General features: G+C 37.1%; 1 pseudogene; it reads right to left on the bottom strand.

Annotated features, from left to right (window-relative positions):
• Window positions 1-1274: 1274 nt before the first annotated feature.
• Window positions 1275-15973, bottom strand: part of LOC123799512 (suppressor of SWI4 1 homolog) — a 130540-nt pseudogene continuing 115841 nt past the window's right edge.

Raw genomic sequence — 15973 nt, 5'->3', positions numbered from 1 at the left:
CAATAAATATTTGTCTGATAAATAGCAATTCCTCAATATAATTAAATATCATTATAACTGAACAAAGACCTTAGGTAATTTGACTCAACATTAGCTAAAACACATAGCATTGTAATCAATTTCCTAATCATAATCAAGTGACTATATTAAAATCCTCTCATCTTTTAATGTTCATTTAAAAATCAAAACAAAATAGCACAAAAACAAAAAACACTTGTCATTCCAATTGGATAACATGTTCACAGGTCATACAAACACTTCTGTAAAAATTAAATGGAAAATAAAATATTTTTCTATATAAATTCATTATTGATTTACTACTTTCTATTTCTGTTTCGATATTAAACATAGTATAATTTATCTCCCTTAGGGAGAGCGAATATATTTTAAGACCTCTATACACATACTACTACTACTCTCTTAAGAGAACAGGAATTTATCCCTACAAACAATTAATCATAGCTTACTGGAAATGCTTTACAGACCCAATCTTCCTACAGCTATTTATCTCCTTCCTTATAAATTACTTCATTATACAGTTTAATACTGTGCTACCTGAATCTTCTATTATATTTCATATTTACTTTGTAACTACAGTAAAATCCTTCTATAGAACACTAAGCATGAACCTAAAACTCAATTTCATAAATCTCTATGGGAGCAAAAAACAAGCCCCTGGTTGGTAGAAATCCTAGTTTGGGCTACAGTATTTAAATCCTAAGATACAGCTGACTTTTGGAGCCATTTAGTGAGCTGATAACTTAAATACTCCTAATGATAATTCTAGGTCCCATGGTTAGACGCACCTGGAAAGTTACCTTTTTAATTGGTCCCATCTAGGAGAATTCACTGGGTGAACAGAGAGCCATTAGGACCCATGCCTGACCTCTGTGCTCCCCTAACTTTGCCTACATATCTGTCATTTCACCTTCCACTAGCAAGTGCACTGTCACCTAATGGAGATAGAAAGACACCCATTTAAGCAAAACAAAACAAAACAAAAAACTCATAAAAGTGTAAAAATGCTCTTACTAATGGTCTTTGGAGGCCTCCACTTTACCAGATGCTTCTAGCCTTGGGGCCCCACGGGCTCTCTCCTCTTGGCCATCTTTAGGACCAAGTTCTCATCAGGCTCCTCACCACCAACTGCCAGAAATATCCAGTTGCACACCCCACCCCTTCCTCCCACTTCCCCTCCTCCTCCTCCTGCTACTGCCAGACAGTCCCCTCTGCTTCCTGGGCAGGCCCCCAGGATCCTAGGCATCACTGTCCCGTCAGCCTCTACCCATGCCCTTCATGTCAACCAGGCTCTTCCTTCTGAGGGCCTCTCACCGTTCGTGCTTGCATTGGACATTCTGGGCCTGCTGGTCTTGCCTCTGGGCAAGAGGGTGGCCTGGTGCTCCTCCAACCTCTTGCGCAGAAACTGCCACCCTCCTGGATCTTGATGAGGCTCTCAGTGAGGCTCACTGTGCTCAGCCACTATGGCAACAGCCTGGGGCAGCTCAGTCAGGGGCTCACCTTCGCGCTCCGCCTCATTCTCTGAGAGTCCTGCACCCGTTGCCCGCAGATCACTGATTAGGTGGCTCGTATTGGAGAATTTCTCCGGGAGACCGTTCATCATCCCACGACTTGCACCCACAGGAACGACTTTGACGCTATGGTGGTGGTGACGACGCTCCAGGAGTGGAGTTGTAGCTGATGGAAGGCAATGCTGGATGGTGTTCTGGTTCCCCTTGTGCACGCTGATGGAGGGGAGCCGCGTCTGGCACATGGTGGCCAGGAGCTGCACGTGCACGCAGTGGGGGCCGAAGCTGTGGAGCACCAGGAGGGACGGTGGGCAGATAGCTGCTCACACACGTGGTGCCTCACACTGCAGCGAGGAGACATCACCAACCGGTGTGTGCTTGTTGATCTGGAGAGTCAAGGTGGGGCTTTCTGGAAGGCGCATGGGCTAAAACTAACATTGTTCCCTGTATTGCTCAAGATCAGTAAGTGTGTGACTCTGAGGGGCCCAACTATTGCCGCAGAATCCTTTGGAGAATTTTTCTTTTTAAGTCGAAGACTGTGGCAGTGAGCGCTCCGCGGCTTACCTCAAGTCCAGGCTGAGCCACCGCCGAACGCTGCGACGCGCGCAGCACCAAGGGTACAAGAACGACTGCGGCTGCGCGCCCCGGCTTCCAGGGGCGGAGTTGTGCCCGGGCGCACGCTTCTGGTGTGGACACGCCCACTCAGGGCGCGGGCTGCCTCTCCTCCGGGAGGGCGGCGGTGCCTCCACTCCCAGTGCTGGTCTGCACTCTTCTGGTGCCAGCAAAGAGTAAAAGGCAGCCCCCTGTTACATACACATATGACTTAAAAAATTGCAGGAAACAAATGTGTTTGTTTCCTGAGTGGGGTACACAGTGGGGGTATGTTGGGGAAGACAGGTAAAAGCAGAAAAAAGTTCTTGTTAAACAAGACATTGCTTTTGCGACGCTTGATAATGCCTTCCCCTGGCAGGTGCTCAGAGCAGAATGCTTTCCTCCGCGATCACCTTCACATGTTACTCAGAATCAACACAACCCCACCTTGCCCCGAACAGCTGATGATACACCGCTGCATGCGAATGACGATTTTCTTTGGATTGCCATTTCTCCTTCAAACCCTGGCCTTTGGCAGCTTATCCACTCAGGATTTTTCTCTTCGGGTCCCATCATCCCTGCTTGTGTTCTGCTGGGTCAGTGTTTTAAATGAATTCAGACTGGCTCTTTCTCCACATCACACACATCTGACACTGGTACTTCCACCTCCTTGTCACTGGCCTCACTCATCACGCGAAGTATCTCTCCGTCTCTTTCTCCTGTCTCAAGCTGATTGCTACAGACTCTTGCCTTTATATTCCTCAACAAGAGTCCATTGTGTTACTTCCCTACAATTATAGGAAACACATACCAAGCACTCCAAGGAGTCCCATAGAAGCCGGTTTCAGTAGAATTGAGGTTGGGGACAGGTACGCTCATACCTATGCTTTGGGGTGGCAGAGACTCACAGAACACAAGTAACTCTCTCCAAAGAAAGAGCCCTCATGTATCCTCTCTCTGTCCTCTCTCTCAACGTGTTTATGTCCTTGGGGACTTTCTAGAACCCTGAACTTGTCTGTAAATACTTCCCTTGAAAACTTCACACTGCTCTGGCTTATCACTTTAGAATTTTATGTTTGCTTTGATTTGGCTTTGGTTGAAATTGACCTGCTGTGACATTCACATCACTGAAAAGTGGTGGGTCTAGGATTTAAACCTAGGTCGATGTGACTCTAAAGGTCCTGCTCTATAAATGTCCCCAAACACAAGTACACTGTCTCACACCCCTTCCCATCATCATTTCCATCGTCTTGCCTCTGACCTTTTTAAATGCTCTGAGAACGTGGTGGTCTTGCCTCACTCTCTTGGAATGGTTTAGTTTGAACTCTGAAGAAGAATTTACTCCAGGTCTTATCCATTAACTTTAAAGAACCCACTAACCTTGTGTCTCTTCTCCTATTTTCTTTCATGATCTATCCAGTTAATTTCTTTATGGGAACATTTATGTGGCAACTTATCTTCCCATACCCCAACTTGGAAAATGACAACAGTTGTTTTCCCTCCCAGACAGACCTTGCATAATCCGAAACCAGGTTAATAATAAAAATGTTAACCTGATCACTGTATGTATCATTTTTATGATAAATACATTTGGAAGCTAGGTAGCATATTTTTTCTGTTTTCCCTTTGAAGTATTTTTAATCACAAATTAGGGCCTATATTTACAGGCCATTTGATAATTCCAATGATTCTACCACAGTTGGTTATATTTTTCAGAAACAAAAGATTGGTAATCTAGTGAATGCAAGAAATTTTAACTGGGAGTCAAAGAACTAATAATACCTGCCCAGACACCCACATAAGATGGTTGATAAATGTATATAATAACATTTTGTAAAACATAAAGGGATTTTAATACCATTACCCACCCCCATTCCTGGCTTCATAATGCACAGAAAAGCAGTGGTTACATTCACCAAGAAAATGTACATAATCCAAAGCTATATAGTTGAAACAATACTTTATTATTAAGAGTTCTATACGAGTTGAAATTTCCTTTTATGAAGTTAGTATCTTGGAGGAGAACATTGCTTTTATTCTGATTCATTACATCATTTGTAAACTACTGAATACTTAGAACAAATTCTTCAATACATTTGTAACATATCAGAAACACGATAGGTTCTGAGAAAGCAAAAGATGCAAACACCATCTTTGGATTTTAATTGTGTACGCAATTTTATTTCTTTTGCATTTTCCCAGATTTCATTCGATATATTCTATTCAAACAGTATACAATGAGATCAAGCCACAAGAATTCCAAATTCACAGTCTATAATTACCAGCTGGTGAATAGGTTGTCTTTCAACTTCATTTAAATAACAGATCCTGAATTACAGTACAATAAAAGGAGCCTGGAATATAAAGATTGCTGCCCTTTACATAAAACACTCATCCTTACACATTTCAGTAAAACCTGCATCTTTAAATCATTCCTTTGATAATTACTGAATAAAACACAAAAGAGAAATCACATAAGTGCAGGTTAAATCAATAAGAGATTCAATTAAAAATGTGTACAGGTGGAAATAGCCTTTTTTGTGTGAGGAGAGGGAGGGGGCAGAGTAGTCATTTCTTGCAGTGAAGAAGTTAAATGGAAAAAGGAAAGGACATTAACTTAAAAAAAAAAAGCTTAAGGAAGCTATAAATAGATAAACATCTAACTTAAGACAATTTAAAAGCTAAATATTTTTCCTATAGACTCATTATATTATTCGAATTTTCCAAAGATTAATTCTGCATCCTCTGAATGCATGAATTCCATAGACTTTGTCAAAAGTTATATTGGTAAAATGATAGTTAGGGGACTTAACATCGGCCTAAAAATACACAATTTAAGTAGTTGCCATGAATTGTGTTAGCTCCATATTTATTTTGAATTCAAACATATCATGGCAGAACCATTAATTATATAATCTATATGCTTTTTTAGAATGTTGTTAAAACTGCCTTTTGGTTGTGACCCATATGATAAATATACATACATACAGATATTATTATTGGTTTGGTTTTCCCCCTATCTTCCCTATTGCACTATAAACTCTTTGAGGACGAAGACAGTGAGTTATCAATCCATGCATACCAAGTGATGTATAGTAAACACTGTGAACATTCTATACATGTAGAATATAAAATAGTTTAATTTAAAAAAATAGTTTAATAAACTATATTAATTTGAAAAACCTAATTGTGTAAATATTAGATGCATTTTGAGTTAATTTTTACATATGGTGTAAGGATTCAACTACCATCTTTTGTATATGGATATCCAATGTTCCCAGGACCATTTGTTAAAAACACCGTCCTTTCCACATTGAATGGTCATGGCCTTATATATGATGGTTTATTTCTGGGCTTCCTCTTCTATTCCATTCATCTATATGGTTTTGGGCCAGTACCACAATGTTTTGATTATCATAGCTTTGTAGTAAATTTGAAATCATGAAGTGTGAGACTTCCAACTTTGTTCCTATTGTCAAGATTGTTTTGACTGTTCGGAATCCCTTGAGATGACATATGAATTTTAGGATAGATACAAAAATACATACATGCATACATACTCTTACAAAAATTGGTAAGTCAAAAAGTCAAATGTAGTCACTGTAGCACTCTGCAATGAAAAGGATTTGATGGCAACCTAAATGTCTATCATAAGGATATGGGTAAGTAAATTTTTTAGACATATGCTACAGAATACCTTACAGAAAGAAGTAATCAATTAGATAAACGGCAACATGAAGAGATTACAAAACGATATTTTTTTTGAGTTAGAAAGAGAGGTATCTTACTTAACTCAAACATTGTTTTAAGATCTATGTCACCAATTATCTAATTTGTTATTGGTTGTTTCTTGCTGCTGTAAGTTATTTCATAGTATGTCTAATAAATGCATCTAATGCATATTTTCTATACATTATAGAGAGATGGGTGTGTGCGTGTATATTCATACAGAAAGAGATTCAGGAGGATGAAAAATATAGAAAAACTAACAAGAAATAATGTGAGGCTTAATAAGGTACTAATTTAAAAATGGAGGATTAGGGGCACCTGGGTGGCACAGCGGTTAAGTGTCTGCCTTCGGCTCAGGGCGTGATCCTGGCGTTATGGGATCGAGCCCCACATCAGGCTCCTCCGCTATGAGCCTGCTTCTTCCTCTCCCACTCCCCCTGCTTGTGTTCCCTCTCTCGCTGGCTGTCTCTATATCTGTCAAATAAATAAAATCTTTAAAAAAAATGGAGGATTAATTAAAATATTGTCTTCATCTTAGATAAATGGGTACTTAGGGTTTGGAATAAAATGTAAAAAGGTATCTAAAACAACTTCAAGGGTAGCATAATTACTGTGCACTGAACATTGTTGTTAGAACAGAAAGTGGTTCCTGTGTTGATAAAGACCTGATGAGGTGTAAGGACAGAGTTAGAATAAAATTGTTTCATGAATTCTAAGAATGGGAATTGCAGAGGTTCCCCTACATTTTTTTATTATCATATATTTGTAACTTTCACATTTAGTTCTTTAAATAAACTGAAGTCTATTTTTGTAAGTAGTATATAGATGGTAAGGCAATTTTTCTAACGTCACTTTAAAGGAGTCATTTTTATAACACCATATGAGTAACACATTTTATATGGATAATACGTTATACACCATATATGCTTATTTATATACTACATGTGTGTGTATATATAAAATTTAAAAAGGAAGCTCTAAAATTATATGCAATTATATAATATAATGTTTATCTGGCTAAATGAATTCAAGCTGAGATTCTTTCACTTAAATCTGAAACAGCCTTAAACAACAGAGATGTTATGAAATATTCCTGAGATGACACCATAATATAGGATTATCTGTCATTGTTTCACCAGGCTGATTTGAAAAAATAAACTGGAAAAATAATTTAAAGCCTATAGCAATAGTCCTAGATTGAGATGAAATAAACTTTAGAGAAGAATTTGGCTGTTGGCATATCTATTTCACAGAGAAGAATACAGGCTCATGAGTACTAAGTAAATTTCTCTGAAATTCCACCTAACAAAGAGCATATCAAAGATTTCTATTTAGCTTCATTAGTCTACTCTTAAACTCAGGCTTCATCCACTAAATCAGGGGTCAGCAGCCTTTTTCTAGAAGGGGCCAAATATTAAATATTTTAAGCTTTGCAGCCCATGTTCTCTCTGACGCACTGCTCAACTCTGTCATTATAGGACACAAGGAACCATAAAAAAGTAAACAAACATGGCTGTATTCCAATAAAACACTACTTGTAGAAACAATTTTAATTTCATAAAAACTTCACATGTCATGATATATTATTCTCCCCTCAATTTTTTTTCAACTACTTGAAATATAACAAATATGGACTGTCATTTTTCCACCTTTGTACTACATGTGTGAAACTTAAACACTAAGAAAGGGATTGAAATTTGTATTTCAGTGGTGAAATGCCTCAGTGTGATCCTTTTACATTATGAGTGAACACTGAAGTTATCTGATGGTATCAAAAATAGATGCCTAGCAGACAGACAGAAATGCAACATCAGAGCTCAAGATTTAATCATGGTAAATATTTATTTGAGAGTCATTCCCATGAGGTTATAAGTCAAGGTGAGGTAGTAGTTGAAAATGTGAGTTTGGAAGTAGTCCAAACTATGCAGTGGAAGGGTAGAAAGGAGCAAGAGAAAGTGACATGTATGGGGAGAGCAGTGAAAAGGATAGAAACAAGATGAGCAAATGGATAGGAAATGGGGGAGATCGTTTCATGAAAGTGAAGGAGCAAGGCTAATAACAAATCTAAGAGCACAAGGAAAATCCATGTCCCCCTTTAGCAACTAAGTAGAGATCCACAGTGACTTTTGAAAAGAAGAGTCACCACAGAAAGGTTAGCGTGGGAACCAAGTTACTCTTGCTGCTTGTTACACCTGCTACACTTACAGGTGCTTCAGTCGGAGGTGGAATAGAAGATCCAACTTCCTTTAGAAATGGACTTTTTGAAAGGAGACCCCATCTTTAAGTTATGCAAAATCTAATGGTCAATAAATACTAAATTTAGTGAAACCTTTATATTTCATAGATAAGCATGGACAGCAATAAGTAACTGGGAGACTGTGGTGTTTATGCTCAGAACTGCAATCTTTGCAAAGATTAAGAAACTGCTAAGGTTCAGTTGTCATATTCTGGGGCTTCCATGAGCTTTTGCCTATTCACTAGAACTTTTCTCATGTAAATATGACTTTTATTTCAGTGTGTTTCACTATATGTGACATGTTGCTAATCTGGAGTTTGTGGTGAATCTACCAGTCTTCCAACTTCAAATGACCCACTGATTCAAATTCTAGCCCTAAGGTCTCTTTCCATAAGAGATGAAACTGGATGAAAAGTAGCTCCCATGATGATATTTTCAGGGGAAGAGAAGTTAGAATGAGAATATGGAATGTGGAAATATATCCCCTTCAGGGTGGAGAAAGCTTTCAATGGGGTATATAATCTATGAAGGTACAGTAAAATTGGTTTCTGATTTCGGGTCTCAGAAAGATACACAAGGCAAGTATTGAAAAGACATTAACTTACAGAATAATTACAGAGGTGTAGGGAAGATTAAGAGGACACACAAGGCATGGTTAGCAAAAGCAAGAAGCTGTTTTTATGCTGATGAATGAAGGGGCAAGTGGATAAAATAGTTTCTACAATTCAGTGAGGTGAGACACAAGCACTGCTAGAGATTCAGCCTTCTAGAGAAAGTGTGGCAAATCTGGTAAGATTCAGCTGTTCTCTAGGCATTTAATGAAATGGCTATAGACAAGATCTTTGCCTGTAAAAAAAAAAAAAAAAAAAAAGCTGATGTGGCATTTTCAGATATCTGAAAATATTTTAATCTAATGGCTTACATCATTTGACTACAGTACATTTGAACATATTGTGATAAATACATGTTGTTTGCTATATTCTGCATTAAAATACATCCTGGATTTGTTATTTCATAAAATACTAATTTTTCTTTCTACAATCTTCCATCAGGACTCTCTAGCACCTCTATCACATATTTCTAACCAATTTTACTATTGTAAGAGGTTCAATTTAAAAATATCAACCCAACATTTTTTATATATTGTTTGGGGGAAGAAACTATACCCTGTGAAGCCAGTTTATATTTTTCTTCTTCTGTATTGTCTCCATTTAGCTCCTTTGGATAAGATTAATTCATTGACACACTGTAGTATTTTTCTTAGGCATCAGGGAAAATAATAATTAGAAAACAACATTGCTGGTATATGATGCCTACAACCAGTTTCTGGGGAATAAAGCAATTTGTCAACAAATATTTTGGAATTCACAAGACAGAAAGGCTGCCGGAAAAGAGATAAAGTGACAACTTCATGAAGGATGTAATATCTGAGTTCAGCATTTAAGAATGAGTGACAGGATATTTTCCAATTACAGGAGCAAAGAGAATGCCTCCCCTCCAATTGTGATAAGTGAAAATACACAGGCCCAGGGTACAACCAACACCACCACCACCGTAAATGGAAATAAATTGGCAATGATGCAGTCCTTGGGATAGATTGCTCTCTGAGGGAATACCATCCTATCTACCAGATTCTATAAAAATGGGCAAAGTGACAACATCAACTTTTACTAATGCTGAGTAAGCACTTTGCCCTAATATGCTGTGACCACAGAATTTATAGAAAAACATAAAACACACTATGTGATCATCTCCCTGGTAAATCCCTTCTAAACCATTTGAACTCAATACATTTTTATCCTATTTGGAAAAGCAATGGTATATTTTATTCTCCTGGAATCTTGATAAAGTGGAGTAAGAAAATTTACATTGAAAATGAAGATACAAATTCTTATAAACACCTGCAAACTTATGTGTCAGTAATCAGTTCTTAAATAGCTAAAAAGAGGTGTGATATCTAAAAAAAAGAAATAGAAGAAATAGAAGTTTGAAAAGGATATACATTGCAAAGCTGGTTAAATGATGGTTAGTCCTTAATAGTTAATTAACTTATTTTTTACCAATGCGGAAGTAAAGGTTTTTTAAAAAGAAATTGTAGTTACAAAGATCAACTCAGTATTTATTAGCTCTAATTCATATTATTTTACTTTGTATTTATTATTCTGACAACTTCCTCAATGTTTGTTTGGCAACAATGTGGACCTAGTATGATGTGGTACCTATCACAGGCAATTCTGAGTATCCGTTCCTGTTGCAAAGCTCCCCATGCAATTGACTGAGGCCTCTGCTGAATATGTGTCATGGGTGAATTTATTTCATTGTCCAGACCTGCTTCTCTATCCCTAAAGAATCGTTATTCTCAAGAGAACTCACCAATACCCACGTGGGTGCAAATATCAGTCAGAGCCCATATCACAGAGAATCCAACCTAAGACAGAGGTCCATTTTCTCCAAATTGATCTGTAAATGCAGTTTAATCTTAATAAAATCCAAACTGATATCTGATGAAATTGACAAGTTGATTCTAAAAATTTGTGTGAAAATGCATAAGATCTGGAGTGGCCAATTTGTGGAAGAAAAAGATAAAGAACTTACACTATGTGACTTCAAGTTTTACTCCATAAGCCAGTAATCAAGATATTGTGGTATTGATATAAGGATTGGCACACAGATCATCAATTGAATGGATTCAAGAGACTAGAAAGGGTGGAGTGAACTGATTTTTGACCAAACTAGTTCAGAGGAAAGGAAAGTCCTTTCAAAAGAGACAGCCTAGACTCATGAAAGCTAGATTTGTGGAAACGTGAAGTACAAATTCACCAAACACTGAGACTGATGAGAAATGGGGCTACTACCACTTGTATACTTTGATAACCAAACCCATGTTTTCTACTTATTTGGGAGATATCATATAAGGCCATTGAACTAAGGTGTACACTGCATCATGGCTGGATGGAGCACTATTCTTGTAGCATAAGATCTCAAAGTGGGAACCTCAGCTGTGCCTTCAAAAGACCATTCCATCCATCACTCTACCACTGTAGACCTATACTTCTGTGGAATATTGTAAGTGACAGACCAATGGCTCCCACAGTCATGTGGCCACTTCCTCACCATATTGGTTCTTAGGAAGGCCAACTTCCAAAAGCGTACATATTGATTTTTATTTCCACATACACATCCTTTTGTGTAGTCTTCTGTTACACCAAATGGGGCTAATTTCTATAAATAATAGGGCATTGGGGAAATGATAGTGTGTGACTTTCAGAGCTATTTCATATAACATTGTTCTCTACCTTGCTCCCTACTAGACCATTTGCTCCAGGGGAAACATTTGTCAAGTTCTTAAATAATCCAAGCACTCTGGATCCAGATGAAACATTAAATTGTCTTCCATAAATTAACTAATTAATTAAAATAAAATAAAATATAAAAAACTTTTTAAAATTAAAAAGCTCAAGCAGCCTTATACAGCCTCCAAGTGACAAAGAACTGGGATCCCCTACAAAGAACAAGCCCTTACTTGCCAGGTCTGAGTAAGATAAATTGGCAATGGATCTCCAAATACAATCAATCCTTCAGGTGACTGCAGCCCCAGCTGACATATTGAGTGCAACTGTAGATGGCATAACTATCCAACTAAGCCACTCCCGGACTCTTGACCCAAAGAAATTATGTAATAAGTGTGTTTTAAGCTTTTTTGTTTTTCTTGTAGTTCTTTTAGGTGTGAAGTTAAATTGAGATTTTTCTTGTTTGAGGTAAGCCTGTATTGCCATGAACTTTCCTCTTGGAATGACTTTTGTTGCACTCTATGGGTTTTAGTATGTTGGATCTCTGCTTTCATTTATCACTAGGTACTTAAATTGGGGGGCATTTTTATGCCGCAATTGATAACTAATGTAGCTATAAAGCAGGTCCATTAGTCTAACACAATTTTATGTGTAATCTCATATGTGAACCAAACATAAATCCTCAGAAAATGGTGCTAGGGAAAACTCCAGGAGAAGAAAAGAAAAACCCGATCCCAGAATATGTGCTGATTCTAATCAAGATGAATCACTGTCTTTTCCAAAGCAATCAAGTGACCATCCCTAACGGGAATGTACCGTACTGGGAACTAAGTGCAGGTCTCTGTTAATGGCAGTTAGATACTTAGCAGCGGCCATAGCTAACTCTGCCTTGAAGCCTATGCTACTGGTCTTTGTATAGCATCCATTCCTGCCATCATGACTGCTCCTTTCATGTACCCATTGTGGCAGCACTGAGGTGACCAATGAAAAAAATCGGCTCATGTCAGCTGGCTAACTTATTTTGCTTCCTTGTGGCTTTAGCCCCTACTCTGTAAGCCAGTGAAAGGTGTCCTTTTACTCTGGAGGAGACACCTTGGCATGCCCCATAACACTGGGGCCCTAGAAAAATTGACTGATGTGGTAAGCTGTTGAATCTTCAGAGTTTCTTTTCTATCCTAAAGATTGTACGTTTCTTATCAAGACCTAGCACACTTGGCAAATTTTCCTCAGCCTGATTGACCTGATATATCTATACAGTGGCCTAATGTTACATTCACAGAACTATCCCAGGCAGACCAGATAACTTTGGACTGTATTTTGACGCATGTTATAGTCCAGTATATGGTCCATCCCGATGTTTTGCATGTCCACTTGAAAAGAACATGTGTTTTGAACTTGACTTTGTATAAATTTAATCAAGTTATGTGACTTCATGTTCAATTTGTCTGTCACTAAGTATCACTAAATCTTCTATTTCTATATATCACTATTGATATTTTTTATCTAAGTTCCCTATTCATTACTAATAAAAGAGTATTAAAATCTGCTTTGGTCTTATTATCCATCTAGTTCTGTCCAGATGTATCTTATAGTATATAATGTATCTTATAGTTCTGTTATTAGATTTATGGACATTTAGGCTCTACATATTTCTTTTCTTTTTAAGATCTTTATTTATTTGAGAGAGAGAGAGCATGAGCAGGGGGGAAAGGGAGAAGCAGGCTCCCCGCCAAGCAGGGAGCCTGACACTGGGCTCAATCCCAGGATCCTGGGATCATAATCTGAGCTAAAGGCAAATGCTTAATTGACTGAGCCACTAGGCATCCCTAAGCTCTACATATTTCTTGAATTAACTGTTTTGTGACTGATAGGTTCCTATTTACCTTTCATTACACTTTTTAAGTCAGCTTTGTCTGATATTAATACAACCATACCATGGTTCTTACATTTAGCGTTCACTTAGGATGTAGTTCCATCCTTTTACATTTAACCTAATTGTTTCTTTGTATATTAAGTATATATTAATTCTTGTGACCACAAGATAATTGGGTCTTGCTTTTTTTTTAATCTAGTCTGACCATCTCTGCCTTTTACTTAGAATGTTTAGTCTGTTTACATTTAATGTCACTATTTATATGGTTTGGTTTAATTTAACTACTTGCAATGGCTTCTGTAATGGTACTACCTGGTTTTGTTTTTCTCATTCTCCTTTCCTGACCTCTTTGGAGTTAGTAAGTTTTATCATTTAATCTTCTTTATAGACTTTTTAGCTGTATCTCTTTATACATTTTTAGTTGTTTTTCTAGAGATGATGATGTTTTCCTAGTATCGGTATTGTGCAATTTCAAATAAAATGATAGAACAATAGTGAAATCCCATTAACCTACTATTCTTGGTGCTATGGTTTTAATATATTTTACATCTGCTTATGAAATAAATCCTGCAATATAATTTAGATAACCAGTTTTCTTTATAAAAATTAAAAGAAAAAATGAATTTTATTTAAACCCACGTATTTACCATCTTGTGTTCTTTCTATCTGGAAGATCTAAATTTCCATTCGTTATTTTTCTTCAGTCTCAAAAACTTCCTTATTTCCTGAAAAGCAGGTGTGCTAGTGACAATTTTTCTCACCTGTCATTTACCTGAAACATCTTTTTCTATTCTTAAGGAGTATTTTATTGCTTGTAGAATTTTACTTGGCTGTGGTTTTATATTCAGCACTTTAAAGATGTTGGTCCATTGACTTCTACCTCCTTTGTTTCCAAAGGGAAGTCAGTAATCCTCCATAATATTGTTCTTTTCTGTATCTAATGTTTCTTTTTCTCTGTCTGCTTTTAAGATTTTCTATTTTCAGTTTTCAGCAGTCTAAGTATGATACACTATGACATGATTTTCTTTGCATTTATCCTTCTTGGGATTAGAAATCAACAAGTCTTCATATATAACTTGATGTTTCTTATGAATTTAGGGAAATGTCATCAGTTAGATTTTCAAATACTTTCATTAATCATTTCCTTTCTCATCCCCTTCTGGGACTTAAATTACACTAGGTTACACTGTTCAAGATTAACTATAGGTCACTGAGTCAATGTTTGGTTGATTCACTTTTTTCCCAACATTTTCTGCGGTATTCTTCTGGTTGAATAACTTGTATTGAATCTGTCTCAAGTTTAATATCCCTTTCTTTTCCTGACTCTGGTTCTAATAATTTCATCATTTAACTTTTTTCAGGTACAGTTTTCAATTCTAGAATTTCTATTTAGTTCTTTATTATCTTCTATTATTATTCAGACTCTTGCCATCTGTTCACTCTTTGTGACCAATTACCTTTTATTTCAGGTCTTTAAATATATTAATAACTGCTTTAAAGTCTTTGTATGCTAATTCCATAATTCATGTTTATTACTTTTAAAATTGGCACTGAGTTACATTTTCCTGCTTCTTTGGTTATCCACTAATTTTTTTTAAATTTTATGCTTCACAACACATCATATATTGAAGGGAGCCTAACTTACGCCACCTTTTAAAAAGTATTTTCACTCTTTGCACAGGTAGTTAAATTACTGACTGATCTTTTTGATCCTGCTGGTCTTGGTTATATTCTGTTAGCACAGACCTATTGCTATTTGGAACTTGGCCTTAGAGAATTTCCTTACTGTAGTAAGGGATCCTCACTACCAAGACCCTTTCTAAGACCTGTGTTTTCTGTCCAAGGTGCTCAGTGAGGTCTTTCCATTCTGGTTGGGCAGCAACGCCAATGTCTTTCAGAGTGGTACAACCTCGAGTCCCAGCCCTGCAGGACCTTTAGTGTCATCAGTCATTTTTCAGTCTCATAGCCAGGGATATCTACTGGGCTGAGGCCAGACGGGAATCTTACCGTGTGCATGTATAGCCTAGCTCATGGCCAAGATCCATGATGAATGGCCTTAGAGACCTCTGAAGTACTTACTCTGTACAGCTCTTTTTCAATGTATGCCCTGCAAATTCCAGTTAATTTAAACAGTCCAGATTCTAATGTTTTATCCCCAGATTGGGAAAACAAGTTTTCTTAGCCTTTACCTCACTGTTCTGTAGCAGGAAAATGTTACTAGCTGATCCTTCACCTGAAGAAATCAACATATTCATCAAGGCTTAGTTTAAATGCTACAAAACTTCCTATCATCCCTGTTACTAAAGATCACCAACACCTACCCAGACTTTTTTTTTTTTTTTTTTTTGGTATAAATCTCAATAACCTTTAGTTAATAGCTGGCTTTGAGTGTAAGTGTGTTCTTGCTTAATATTCCTCATTTAAAGTAAGTTCCTCAAGGGCAGGTATGTTTATGATTGTGAAATGGAGGAAGCGTGGGATTCAGTTTTGGAAGCCCATGGGATTTAGTATTAGAAATAGCTCTATTATTTTCTAGTTACATATAGTTTACATATTTTCTAGTTACTTACAGGTTATGCATTTTTTTAGAAATTTATCTAACCTTCCATCAAATGTCAAATGTATAAAAGGTATCTAAGACCAGTATCAAGCTGCCAAGGAGATAAAGTAAGATAATATATATGAATGAAATTTTAATGAATAAAGGATCCATAAAAATATCAGTTAA

This window comes from Ursus americanus, chromosome 24 (genome assembly GCF_024610735.1).
Source record: "Ursus americanus isolate L20-20 chromosome 24, mUrsAme1.1.p, whole genome shotgun sequence".
Classification (NCBI taxonomy): Eukaryota; Metazoa; Chordata; class Mammalia; order Carnivora; family Ursidae; genus Ursus; species Ursus americanus.
This window is presented reverse-complemented; position numbering and strand designations above follow the sequence as displayed.